Below are 11,380 nucleotides of genomic sequence, written 5' to 3' on the forward strand. Positions count from 1 at the left end.
TGTGTCTTTCACTTTCAATATTGCAGATTTGATTCCATTTCATGAGGAGGACATGTTACCAAGCTTGAGGTCAAGCTATTCCAAAGAAGGGGAGGATGATGTAGGATCACCTACATCTAGTTCTCCTGAGCTAACCAAGATCAATATAATGATACATCAAATGGAAGACGCTCAAATTCAAGGTCCAAAACTGTAGTCCATTAATTTCGTAGTCATAAACTAAGTCTTCTTTTTTGGGTCGTTTTATTTTTTAAGTCTTTTATTTTATTTTGAATAATTGAGTCTTTTGTTTTCTTTTACAATAAAAAGTCTTAGAGATGATTAAGCCAGGTTTAGGATCAAGCTTAATCATGTCTCATGTTTAGTTAGTTGTGTTGTAATTTTTTTGTTTGTCGAGACTTTATATATAAAATCGCTCAAATGGTTCGAGTGTTACGCGATTGAAACGCATGACTCAAGCAAGCATTCAGCCACATATCAGCCAAAGATATCCAAGAAACACACCAAGGACATATGAAGATATTTGCAAATCAAACAAGAAATCAAGCAAAAGCAATTGTTTCCAAATCAAAAAATCTAAATTCAACCGTTGGGAAGAAGTCAGCCAAAAAAAAAAAATCTGATTTTGGTTCATTATTACATGAAGATTTTTTCTACAAAAAAGCAAATCAGCCTAGAAACAATCCCATGAAGACTATGCAAGATATTAGCTGTGCACTACAAAATAGCCTAATTATTTCCATAGAAGGTTGAAAGATGTGACTTGCAAGTGGATTCCTAGCCGTTAAGCAACAAAGCAGCATTCTGATTTTATTTTGCTAATTTTTTATTTTATTTATTTATTTTTTATTTTTGTTGGGCTGATTTCCTTTTAGTATAAATAGACTTGTAGTTCATGTAATCAAGGCATTCAACTTGGATAATACAAAACACAACCCTTTGAGCAATTTTCCTTGTTCTTATTTGCAATTTACTTTAACTTGGATTAGTTTAAGTAATTTGAAGTTCCTATGCTTTTCATTCTTTTGGCTAAAGTTTGAATGTGTTCTTAGGAGCCCTTAGATTTGTTTCGTGGTGTATATGTATCGAAGCAACCTTTGGCAAGCCATTTTCAGTTTGAAAAATCAACACATACATTTCATTTTTCAAAAATCACAAAAACAAATTCATTAAACGAAAACAGTTAGTGTGCGTATAGCTTGGTTTTGTTTTGAGGCATACCATTCTATATCAGTCATGGTCTTCTGGCGGGGATAGGTGGTCTACCGATAGCTGTGCACAGTGGCTGATATCAATACGTTAAAGCCTGACCTCCACGCAAAAAGGTTTTCTGATTCAATGACAAACTACATTGATGACCTTAATTCACAATCCACACTATGCAAGTGAGACTTTAGTGACAGAGGAGGCAACCGCTCTTGTAACTTACATGAAAGCACGAGCGTTTCGAGAGGCATTCTATTAGTTGCGTAGTATAATGTCAAAGCTGAAAGGGATAATTAAAATTTTATCCCATTTTTTAGTCTTTTTCAACATGTTTGTTGTTAGTTTTGGGTTCCTATGTGATTAATAAAAGACCTCAAATGAGTATGTGATGGTTTCATGAGGTTGAAGTACGATACTTTCTAGAGAAAAATAATCATCAATAATTGTTACAAGCATCGCTATAAAATGGTCGGAGATTGGTAAGAATATATAATCATTTACTGAATTCAGATTGACTAAAACAAAGGGTTTTAAAGGTTTATTGATTATTTTTATATTTGGATATTTTACCTCTAAAGAGATGTTGTCGCTAAACAAAAAGGAGGATCCGAATGCAACTATCATGGAGCTGAGAAAGAACTACAACATGTGGTAAGATAATATAATAGAAGAATCTACTGAATTATGAGTTCAAATAACAGATTAGTAAATGTCAATATTTAATATTTTTAAAGTAAGTGGATTAATTTTGATTATCATGAGTAGGCTTGTATGTATGACTTTCTTCTTTGTTGTGCACTTAGCTTGCTGTGTTTACCTAAGAAGTTGCATTTCATTATGTACTAAATTAATGACTATCGGTACAATATTTCTTGTTGTGATTGGTGTGACTTGAGTGCACATTTGATAAGGTGCATTCATGTGTGACCTTTGGGATGGAATCCCATGAATGTGTTAATGTGGGTGTATTAAGTTAAGTTTTAATGATTAATTTATGATGGTGATTAAGTATGAATTAATAAGTTAATGAAGTGTGAGAGTTATGGGACTTAATGAAGAAGTGGAAAGGTTGAATCAAGATGCTCTACTATGCAAGTCGAGCAATACTGTCAGAAGCCTTCTGAAGGGCCGCTCGACCAGCTCGCTCGACCGAGCGAGCTTCAGGTTGGGTTGAGCGAGCAGACAGAATGTAGCCAGAAGCTTCCTGAAGTCCGCTCGACCGAGCGAACCTCTGTTTTGGTGGAGCGAAGTCTCTGATACTCTAGAATGTTGTTTTATGACTCTTCATGTACTTAGAGATGTTTCATTATCATTTAATCATAGCTTTAATGTACTTAATGTTACTTAGTATGATCTCTCCTATAAATAGAGAGCTCTCATTCATAAAAAATGATACATCCACAAATACACCCTAAGCCAAACACTAGCCTATATCTCTTCTCTATTGTAATTCTCCATATTTGAGAGTTCTTTGAACTCCTTTTGATAATATAAGAGATACTACACACCGGAGGACGTAGCCTTAGTTGGGTGAACCTCGTTAAATCTTTGTGTCGTTTTATTGCTTTATTTTCTCCTACAAACATCGATATTATTAATAGCGTAATTTGTTTGTCACAAAACTTCATACACTTGATCTTGGTAATATTGGAGTTTGAAACACATTGTTTGAACTCTAATACATCGTCGTTTTCATTTCTAAACATTGAATTTGGTTGGAATGTCATAAAAGCAAGACCTTGCAGCCAAAGACAACAACAACATAGTGATACATCAACAATTATTTGCAGCAATATAACCACAATAACAATGAGCAACAATTATACAATATTAGGAAACAATCATCTATTGGCAACAAATTCTCCTCGAACTCACAGTAGCACAATGTACAACAACAACAACATCCTTCATAGCTTTTGCATCCGCAAAGCAACACCAACAAACAACACTACACAACAACTATGTGTTTTTAGCTGATATCATGATTTCAAGTTTTTAAAAATTTTCAACTTCAATTTGATTACTTGAGGTATTACATGTAAATAATTCCGCTCTAAACTGATTTTTAAGTAAAATAGGATTTTTTTGGAGGTGTTGTCTACTACTACCTACATACCTTCAATCCTTAAATCATTACACCTTTGCAACTCATTGACATTTCAATATTTTCATTCATATCATTGTTAATAGAAGTATATAAAACAACATAATGTAATCCGATAGTGTAACATGGGGGACCGCGTGCATAGCACACGACCTCAATACTAGTTATCTATAAAATGTGGCTAAAGTTTTGACACTATTCACATTTTGCAAATGAATAGCGTTTCAGCCACTAAAATGCCATGTCAATTGCCCAGTCATCGTAACATTCCCCACATCATCCACATTATTACACATCTTTGCTCAAAACCTAATTTTCTCTCCTCTACTTCATCTAAAAATTCTTCCCTTCCACATTTCGTTACCCACTCCATTTCTTTTTTTTTATTTCATCAAATTTCTTATCTTTGTTCATTCGTTTTCTTTTTATGATTTACATCTTATTGTTTGTGTGAATTTATCATCTTGTTGGTGTGTCTCATCACCAATCTGCTCTCATTCACTCTTTCATTCATCTGAAATAACCATAAAATAATTCAATTTTTTCCAAAAGACCACAAGTTTGAGTCTTTGATATGCCAAATTATTCAATTTATGTATTAATTAAATCAATCAGAATGGTGAATAACATATTTATTGTATTAATTTCTACTGTTTGTTGTATTTTAGCGTGTTGAATAGTCATTGGTACTATTAGCAAGTCTTTAAGATTTTTTTTTTCTATTTCTTTCATCTGTTGCACTAAAAATATTTACTTATATTATACAACTTCACTACTTGCATTCGCCACACCTTTGCAACACATAGTCATTTTAATATTTTTATTTGTATTATATACAATAAAAGTATATAAAATATCATTATTAAATTCGATAGTGTAATCACGCGGCCCCCCAATTAGTCTTCTTAAAAGATAGTATGATGATTTTCATAAAAAGATGACATTTGGAATTTTTCAATTTTTTTAATAAATAGTATGATATCATCAAGTTTTAATTAATAAATACATTTGTGTCTTTACTTAATAATCTTCATGTATAATTTTTCGTGAATAGGAAAAGAATATTATTAACCTGTATTTGCCTTTTATAAAGACTTCGAATTAACATCAACAATTACAACATACATCATCATACCATTAATTAAAAAAAAACCGAAATATTTCATATTATATATTTAAAGTAAAGTTATAAGAAACTACCAAATCTATAGACCCTTTTGCAAAAAACTACCTTATATAATTATTTTTACAAAAAACTACCAAATATAACATAAATTCTTGTGGATTCCAATTAACGTTTTCCGTTTGTTGACCGTTAATATAGTACTTTGACCAGCACGTGGGTCACGTGACCCTCTTAAGTCAACCTCTCTCCCTCCTTTTAGACATGATTTCAGCATGACTTTCCTCTCTCCCCTTCATTGTCTAATTTGAAGAACCCTAATTTTCCGAACGCATTCCTTTCAATTAATTGCTTCAATTGAGTTATGCTTTCTTCTTTTTCCACAGAAAAACAAAGCTTGATAAGTGTGAGTGTGGAGTTTCTTTTCCTAAGAAGATTTCTTGGACCAAGGAAAACCCTAGAAGGAGGTTTAACACATGCAAATTTTTTGATCATGATACCAATTGGAGAGTATGCAACAAGTTCAAATAACTAGATGAACCTGAAATGGATGATTGGCAAAAAGACTTGACGAACATACTTATTGAGGAGAAGCGAAAATTATCAATTGAAATAAAGATCCTGACTTCAAAGGGTTTGTTGTTTGGACATGAGAATTACTAAAACCATTAGAGGTAAATAACGATTCGAAAAAATCAAGATGAACCCTAAAAGATTATCATAAACACTAAATAATCTCAAACGCATATTGCAACAATATAAACTAATTGAGAATTAGTACTTAACAGTAGAGAGTATGAATTAAATGAGAAGATTCAATTAATGTGAGAGCTAGAGTAGAGAGGAGTTAATACTTGGGTTGAAATTCATATTGTCGGAGCTACAGAGATGGCTAATGCAATTAAATGGGTCATGTGATCACACGTGCTGGTCTCACCCTTGAGTTGATGGTCAACAAATGGAAATCGTTAAGCGGTAATCATCCACAAGAGTTTGTTACATTAGGTAGTTTTTTTGTAAAAGACCCTTTACGTTAGATAGTTTCTTATAATTTTTCTTATGTTTAAAAGTGTTTTTTTGATATTCTATTTGCCACTAAAGTCCTATATGTCGGTATAAAAATATTAATATAATTTATTACTTAGAATTTAATTAAAACTAGGAAGGAGATCAATATAACAATTAAATTTGGAAATAAAATAAATAATAATATTAATTATATATTCTGATAACAATCAAGATACATTTAAAAAATAGCATTATTCACATTTTAATAAGAGTATCTTTATACAAATTTTAAAATTGTTTTTAGCAAAATAGTTATTTTATCTTGAACATTTTCTTAAACCTATAATTATTATGGTAATAAAATGGTGATTTGGTTGATACAAAATTTAATTACATGACTATTTGTACACTTTGGATTAAAGCACAGACATCTTTCGATAGTTGTGAAAAATAAGAAATTCCTTCTAGGCATAAAGGAATGTATGGGCGACAACTAGTGCAAATCAATTTTAGCCAATTGACGCAAATTTCACTTTGTCAAACAAGAAATATAGAGAACAAAGAGGATATTAATACTTCTCCAGACACACAAGAGGATCTACCTCTATTAGTGAGCCCAAAAACAAGGACAAAATGGCTAATATACCAATTTGGTACATCAGGGAACCATACAAGTTAGGGAGAAATCCATTTTCTAACCACGAACACTAACTACCAGATTCATTCGTAATACACTCGGATGGTAAAGTTAGAAGTGCTCTCTGGCTTCAAGAACGAATCTCCTCTTTTGTACCAGGAAAAGTTCACAATATATGTGATCTTAACCCACCTTGCCAAGATATTAGAGATTATGTTAAAATGCACTTGTTTTAGGTCAGCATAGTGAGCCACGCCAAAAATTGGTAGAAGTGCTTGGAACCCGACTCTCTTACACATGGATGAAATTAAGACCTTTTCTAGAAAGGTTTTACCCCATAGTAAGAACCTAGGATTGGAGGAAAAAGATAGTCACCTTCACCCAAGACGATGAGTAAATGCTTAGATATGCATAAAATCGTTTCAAAAGGATCATCCAAGCATGCCTACACAACAAATACAAAGAAAATCACTTAAATCACTTAAAGAAAATCCAAGGCCTTGTTGGATGCAAATGTTGTAGGACAACTTTACAAGATGCCTTAAAATCAAGTCTGGTTCAAAAACAATGAATTTGTAAAAAATTCTTTTTGAGGTAATTGAGGAAGGGCAAGAAGTTCAAATGTACAAGCTTAAAAACTCAAAATTCCTTAGAATTTAAGAGTTGGAGGTACTTCTTGGAAAAAAAATCATTCAACTCATTGTTAGGTAACCCTCTTTTGTATCCTTAATTTGGGCACCAACCTCTGCCAATGAGATATGGGGAACCAACCACAATATATCCTATTATCGTAGTTCAAACTTAAAACATGTAGCAACAATCAACTATGGATCAAACACTCAAGGCTGCAACCAAGAAAATGTGCAAAACATCTTTGAATCTAAGACAAGAAACTCATGGCTATAACCAGGGAAATCAACAAAGGTAGAACAATTAAGGAATCAACAATGCTCCTCAAGGTAATAAAGTTTGCCAACCACCACACTTGAAGAATCAAGGTCCAACAAACTATATTCAAAGACCTTCAAATTTCAACCAAGGTCCAAGAGGGGGGACATGTTACTTTCCCAAAGGAAGACCAACCACAAGCTCAAAACATTGATATACAAGGCTAGTTCCTAGCCTAACTACAATCCATGACCCAAACTCTTGTACGAACCAACAAAGCCAAACACTAGCCCAAAAATTACAAGAAATGCAAGCCCACTTAAAAGTTGTTGATAACAACTAGCTCAAGTTACCAAACATACAAGCATCCGACCTATAGTTTGAAACAGCCCAAATCACATAACGCATAGTAAAGGCAATCAATTTAAGATTTTTGAAACAACCCAAATCACACAACGCATAGTAAAGGCAATCAATTTAAGATTTTTGAAACAACCCAAACCAGCGAAAATAGTATTATAATATTTTCCACTAAACACCGCGAAAGACTTACAGATGTCGGGACTGAATCCGATCTATAATTCGTTGAGCATAGCAACTAATATCAAAGTTAACGAAAACGTTTTACATAATTAACTTAAATTTAATTAATTACAAAACATTTAAAAACCTTTAAAGTTTTAATTTACAATACCGAACTAAGAAAATCTTTACGTAAACAAAAGTCAAAAAGGAGTGGTGACAAAATGGAATCCTTGCCGCGCACATAGCACTTAAGACATATAGACATCACCTTCGCGTAAGAGTAGGCCCCATTAAAAGCAGTCAATAATAATAATCATTGAGTAACAAAACAAACGATATAATATTAAAAATCATTTGTAAATTCAGTGATTCGCTCATCTTTATAACCTTTTTCAAATAAGTTTGTATTAAAACATAGAAAAATATTAAAGAGCACTTTTGTTAATAAACCGAACTTGGCTAAGAACTCCACAAGTACAAGCTAACATTCTTTGGTAAAGTCCTCACAAAAGACATAATATTTGTCAAACATAAAAGCAATACTTAAAACAACATTTAAAAACATAATAGAAAATCAATATGAAAATAGGAAATATTCAGTGACCGCCAAAAGTAGGCTTGATGTAACATTCTGGTAAACGAGTGATCATCATCATCTAAACGGCTCTTACAAGAACTAAACGGGATCGGGAGCTCGAGACCAATCCTAATAGCATATACCTAGATTTAAGCTCTAGAGATTTTCACACAAAACCGGAGACATAGTATCCGTTGTCTACTTCCCAAAACGACGAACACCTATAATGTCTAGTACTTTATACAAACATTAAGTAAAACAGGCTTTTGTAATCTCTCTAAATACAATGTTAACACACTTTATTTTAATAAATATATTTTCCATAACATGGTTAATTTTGTTAAAATCATTTTACAAAACTAATAATATTATTACATAAACAAAACAATCAATAATTAGTTAGAATACCAATCGACTCATCATCTACAACACATGTAAGAGCTTGAGTTACCATCAATGGAGTTTAACCAATTTTTACACAAATCTTAAATTTCAATACCCAATCTAATTCAAACCCAAATAATATCAACTGACCAATTAAGAACCCAAAACTCAATAATGCCAATTTATAAACCCAATTGAAGAATGAATAATAACTCTAAACATATGATAAAAGGAATATTCAATTAATTTCCAAACTTGAACAATCCAAAAACAAATCTTTTGCTACTGAAACAATATAAGTACTTCACTTCCGCACCTATAGCCTTTCTTAATTTTATGAACTTGTAATTACCCTCTAAATCATAACTTATGTACTTCATTATTGATTCTTGATTCAATTCCGAATGCGAAACTTATAACACTTTCTTATATTAAACCCAAATCCAAGAATTCGTCACTAAACTAAAGTAATCACACCTATCATTGGTTTAAAGATCAATCTCAGGTCAATACTAAAGTTTACACATACACCCAAGCAATACCCAAGCTCAGAAACAACAATGGACTTTTTTAACCACTTTTATGAAGACACACGCTCACTCAAAGGCTTATAGATAAAATTGCATTTAATATTTTTGAGTGATTCCAATTGGATAATAAACTAGACTTCTATATGCTCGTAAAGACTGTAAATTTGCCTAAATTAGAGTCCGAACAGAGAAGATATATCGCATTTTCAATTACTCGTGAGCCACGAGAAAACTGGTGACCCGCGAACTGCACTATTCCCATTTTCAGAAACTTCTCGCAAAAAGAGAAAAGCTGTAACAAAGGGCCTCACGAGCCGAGACAAAAGTTCGGAGCCACGAATTTCAATTTTTCTTGATCCTGATGCTTAATCTCAGCTGTTACAACCAGAAAAACAAAGTGTTGCATTTGATTGACAAAAAACCCAGAATTTCCACAATATGTTTTATACACATAAAAACACTTTAAAACATTCAATTTGTAAGTAAATTTATCATGGTTTGTGGGTTAACTATATGAGTAATCTTCAATCACCACAACAAAATTACAAATACAATCTTCCAAAACAAGTTAACTTGATTAAGACTTCTAATGGCTATTTCTATCACCACACCAAAGAGATTCTACTAATTATCCCAATCAAACACATAAATCTCAATTAAAGGTTTGTCTAACCCTTGCATCAACATGCACATAGAAGAAAATGAGGGTTAAGAAGTTTAAAACTTACTTTTCTACACAAAGAACAGGGAGGATGATGATGAAGAAGACACTATACTATCTACATGGGCTCTTTTAATTCAACAACATCTAAAACAATTTAAGGTGAACTTCCATTAAGCTCCATACTCCATATAAATTGTAGAGATTAAAATTGAACTTCAAGAAGCTTTCTTCGAAATAGGGGGTTTCTATTGTGAGGAGATACCACTAAATCTCTTGATGAATTCTGAATTTATGAGAAAACGCAGGTGCAATTTTAGAAATTTTATTTGCTTGTTCACTTGAAGAGGATAAAATCCAGAACTTTTGTTTGCTTATTCACCTGGACAAGATATAATCTCAGAATTTTGTTTTAGAAGTGATGGAATGATAATGGGTATCGTTCTTACATTACACAATTATAAGAAGGAAGGGGTGTTGTGTTTGGTGAGTATTGGGGTCGAGGTAACATCTCTTACCCATTCAACAAGCTTAAGATGTATAAAATAACCGTATATTTGTCGTACAATTTATTTTGTCCCTAAAATAATAAAATGGATAGTTAAAAAATCGTAGTAAATTTTATTTTGAGAATGACAAACTCATTGTACTTATTAAAATAATAATTTTTAATGAAAATGTTTTTATAACTGTTTCTTCTCCCCTACTTAAGAAATTTCGTCCCCAAAATTTACTTACCCTTCAAAACAGATGTGAGTATCGACTTCTCATATAAGATTCTTTCTCCTAAGTTGCTTCTTCTTCCCCATGGTGAGTCATAGTACCTCCACTAAGGGAATTGACTTATTCCGCAACTCCTTGAATTGTCGATCGATAATCTCCAATGGTTTCTCCTTATAGCTCAAGGTTTCAACTGCTTGTTATGGTTCATAGCTCAGCATATGTGAAGGATCATATACATACTTGCGTAGCTACGACACGTGAAAGACGTTATATACCCGATCTTGAGCTCTCTTCATCAAACTTGAATGACTTTTACTTGATCCACTGTCTCTTGAATCAAATCTGGTCCGGTAGGAACATTAGTGTCCAAGTATTGCCAGCACAAAGGAGTTCGACACTTACATTAATAGAAAGCTTCAAATGGTGCCATCTCTATACTCGAATGAAAACTATTGTGGTATGAAAATTCTACCAATTCCAATCTTGATTCCCAATCACTACCGAATTCTAAAACACAAGACCACAACAAATCTTCTAAGGTTTAAATAGTCTAAATCTTCTAAGGTTTAAATAGTCGTTTCTGTTTGACCATCAGTAGTAGGATGGAAAGCAATACTCAAACTTAGCTTAATTCCGAAGGCTTCTTGCAATTCCTTCCAAAAATATGATAGAAATGTGAAATCACGATCAGAAATGATGGTCCTTAGCACCCTATGTAATTTAACTATCTCCCAAACATAGATTTCAACTAATTGTTTCACCGACCGAGTTGTCTTTATCGCAATAAACCGACTAGTATTAGTCAAACGATCAACTATAACCCAAATGGATTCATTGCCCCTACTTGGCCTCGATAAACCAACCTTAAAATGCATTGAAAGGGAATCTCACTTCCAATCAGGTACATCTAATGGTTGCGTCAATCCAACTTCTTTCCTTTTCTCTGACTTGACCCTCTGACAAACCATGCACCTTGATATAAATGCAACCACATCTTTCTTTAACCCTGCCCAC

The 11,380-nt window shown here is 32.8% G+C and overlaps 1 long non-coding RNA gene across 1 annotated transcript; it reads right to left on the reverse strand.

Moving 5' to 3' along the window:
• Positions 1-5,992: 5,992 nt before the first annotated feature.
• LOC130805046 (uncharacterized) lies at positions 5,993-10,140 on the reverse strand. Its single transcript, XR_009040133.1, has 2 exons — positions 9,711-10,140; positions 5,993-6,523 (listed from the first exon to the last, which is right to left on the reverse strand). It is a non-coding gene; the product is annotated as an uncharacterized LOC130805046 (long non-coding RNA).
• Positions 10,141-11,380: the final 1,240 nt, after the last annotated feature.

This window comes from Amaranthus tricolor, chromosome 2, assembly GCF_026212465.1.
Source record: "Amaranthus tricolor cultivar Red isolate AtriRed21 chromosome 2, ASM2621246v1, whole genome shotgun sequence".
NCBI lineage: Eukaryota > Viridiplantae > Streptophyta > Magnoliopsida > Caryophyllales > Amaranthaceae > Amaranthus > Amaranthus tricolor.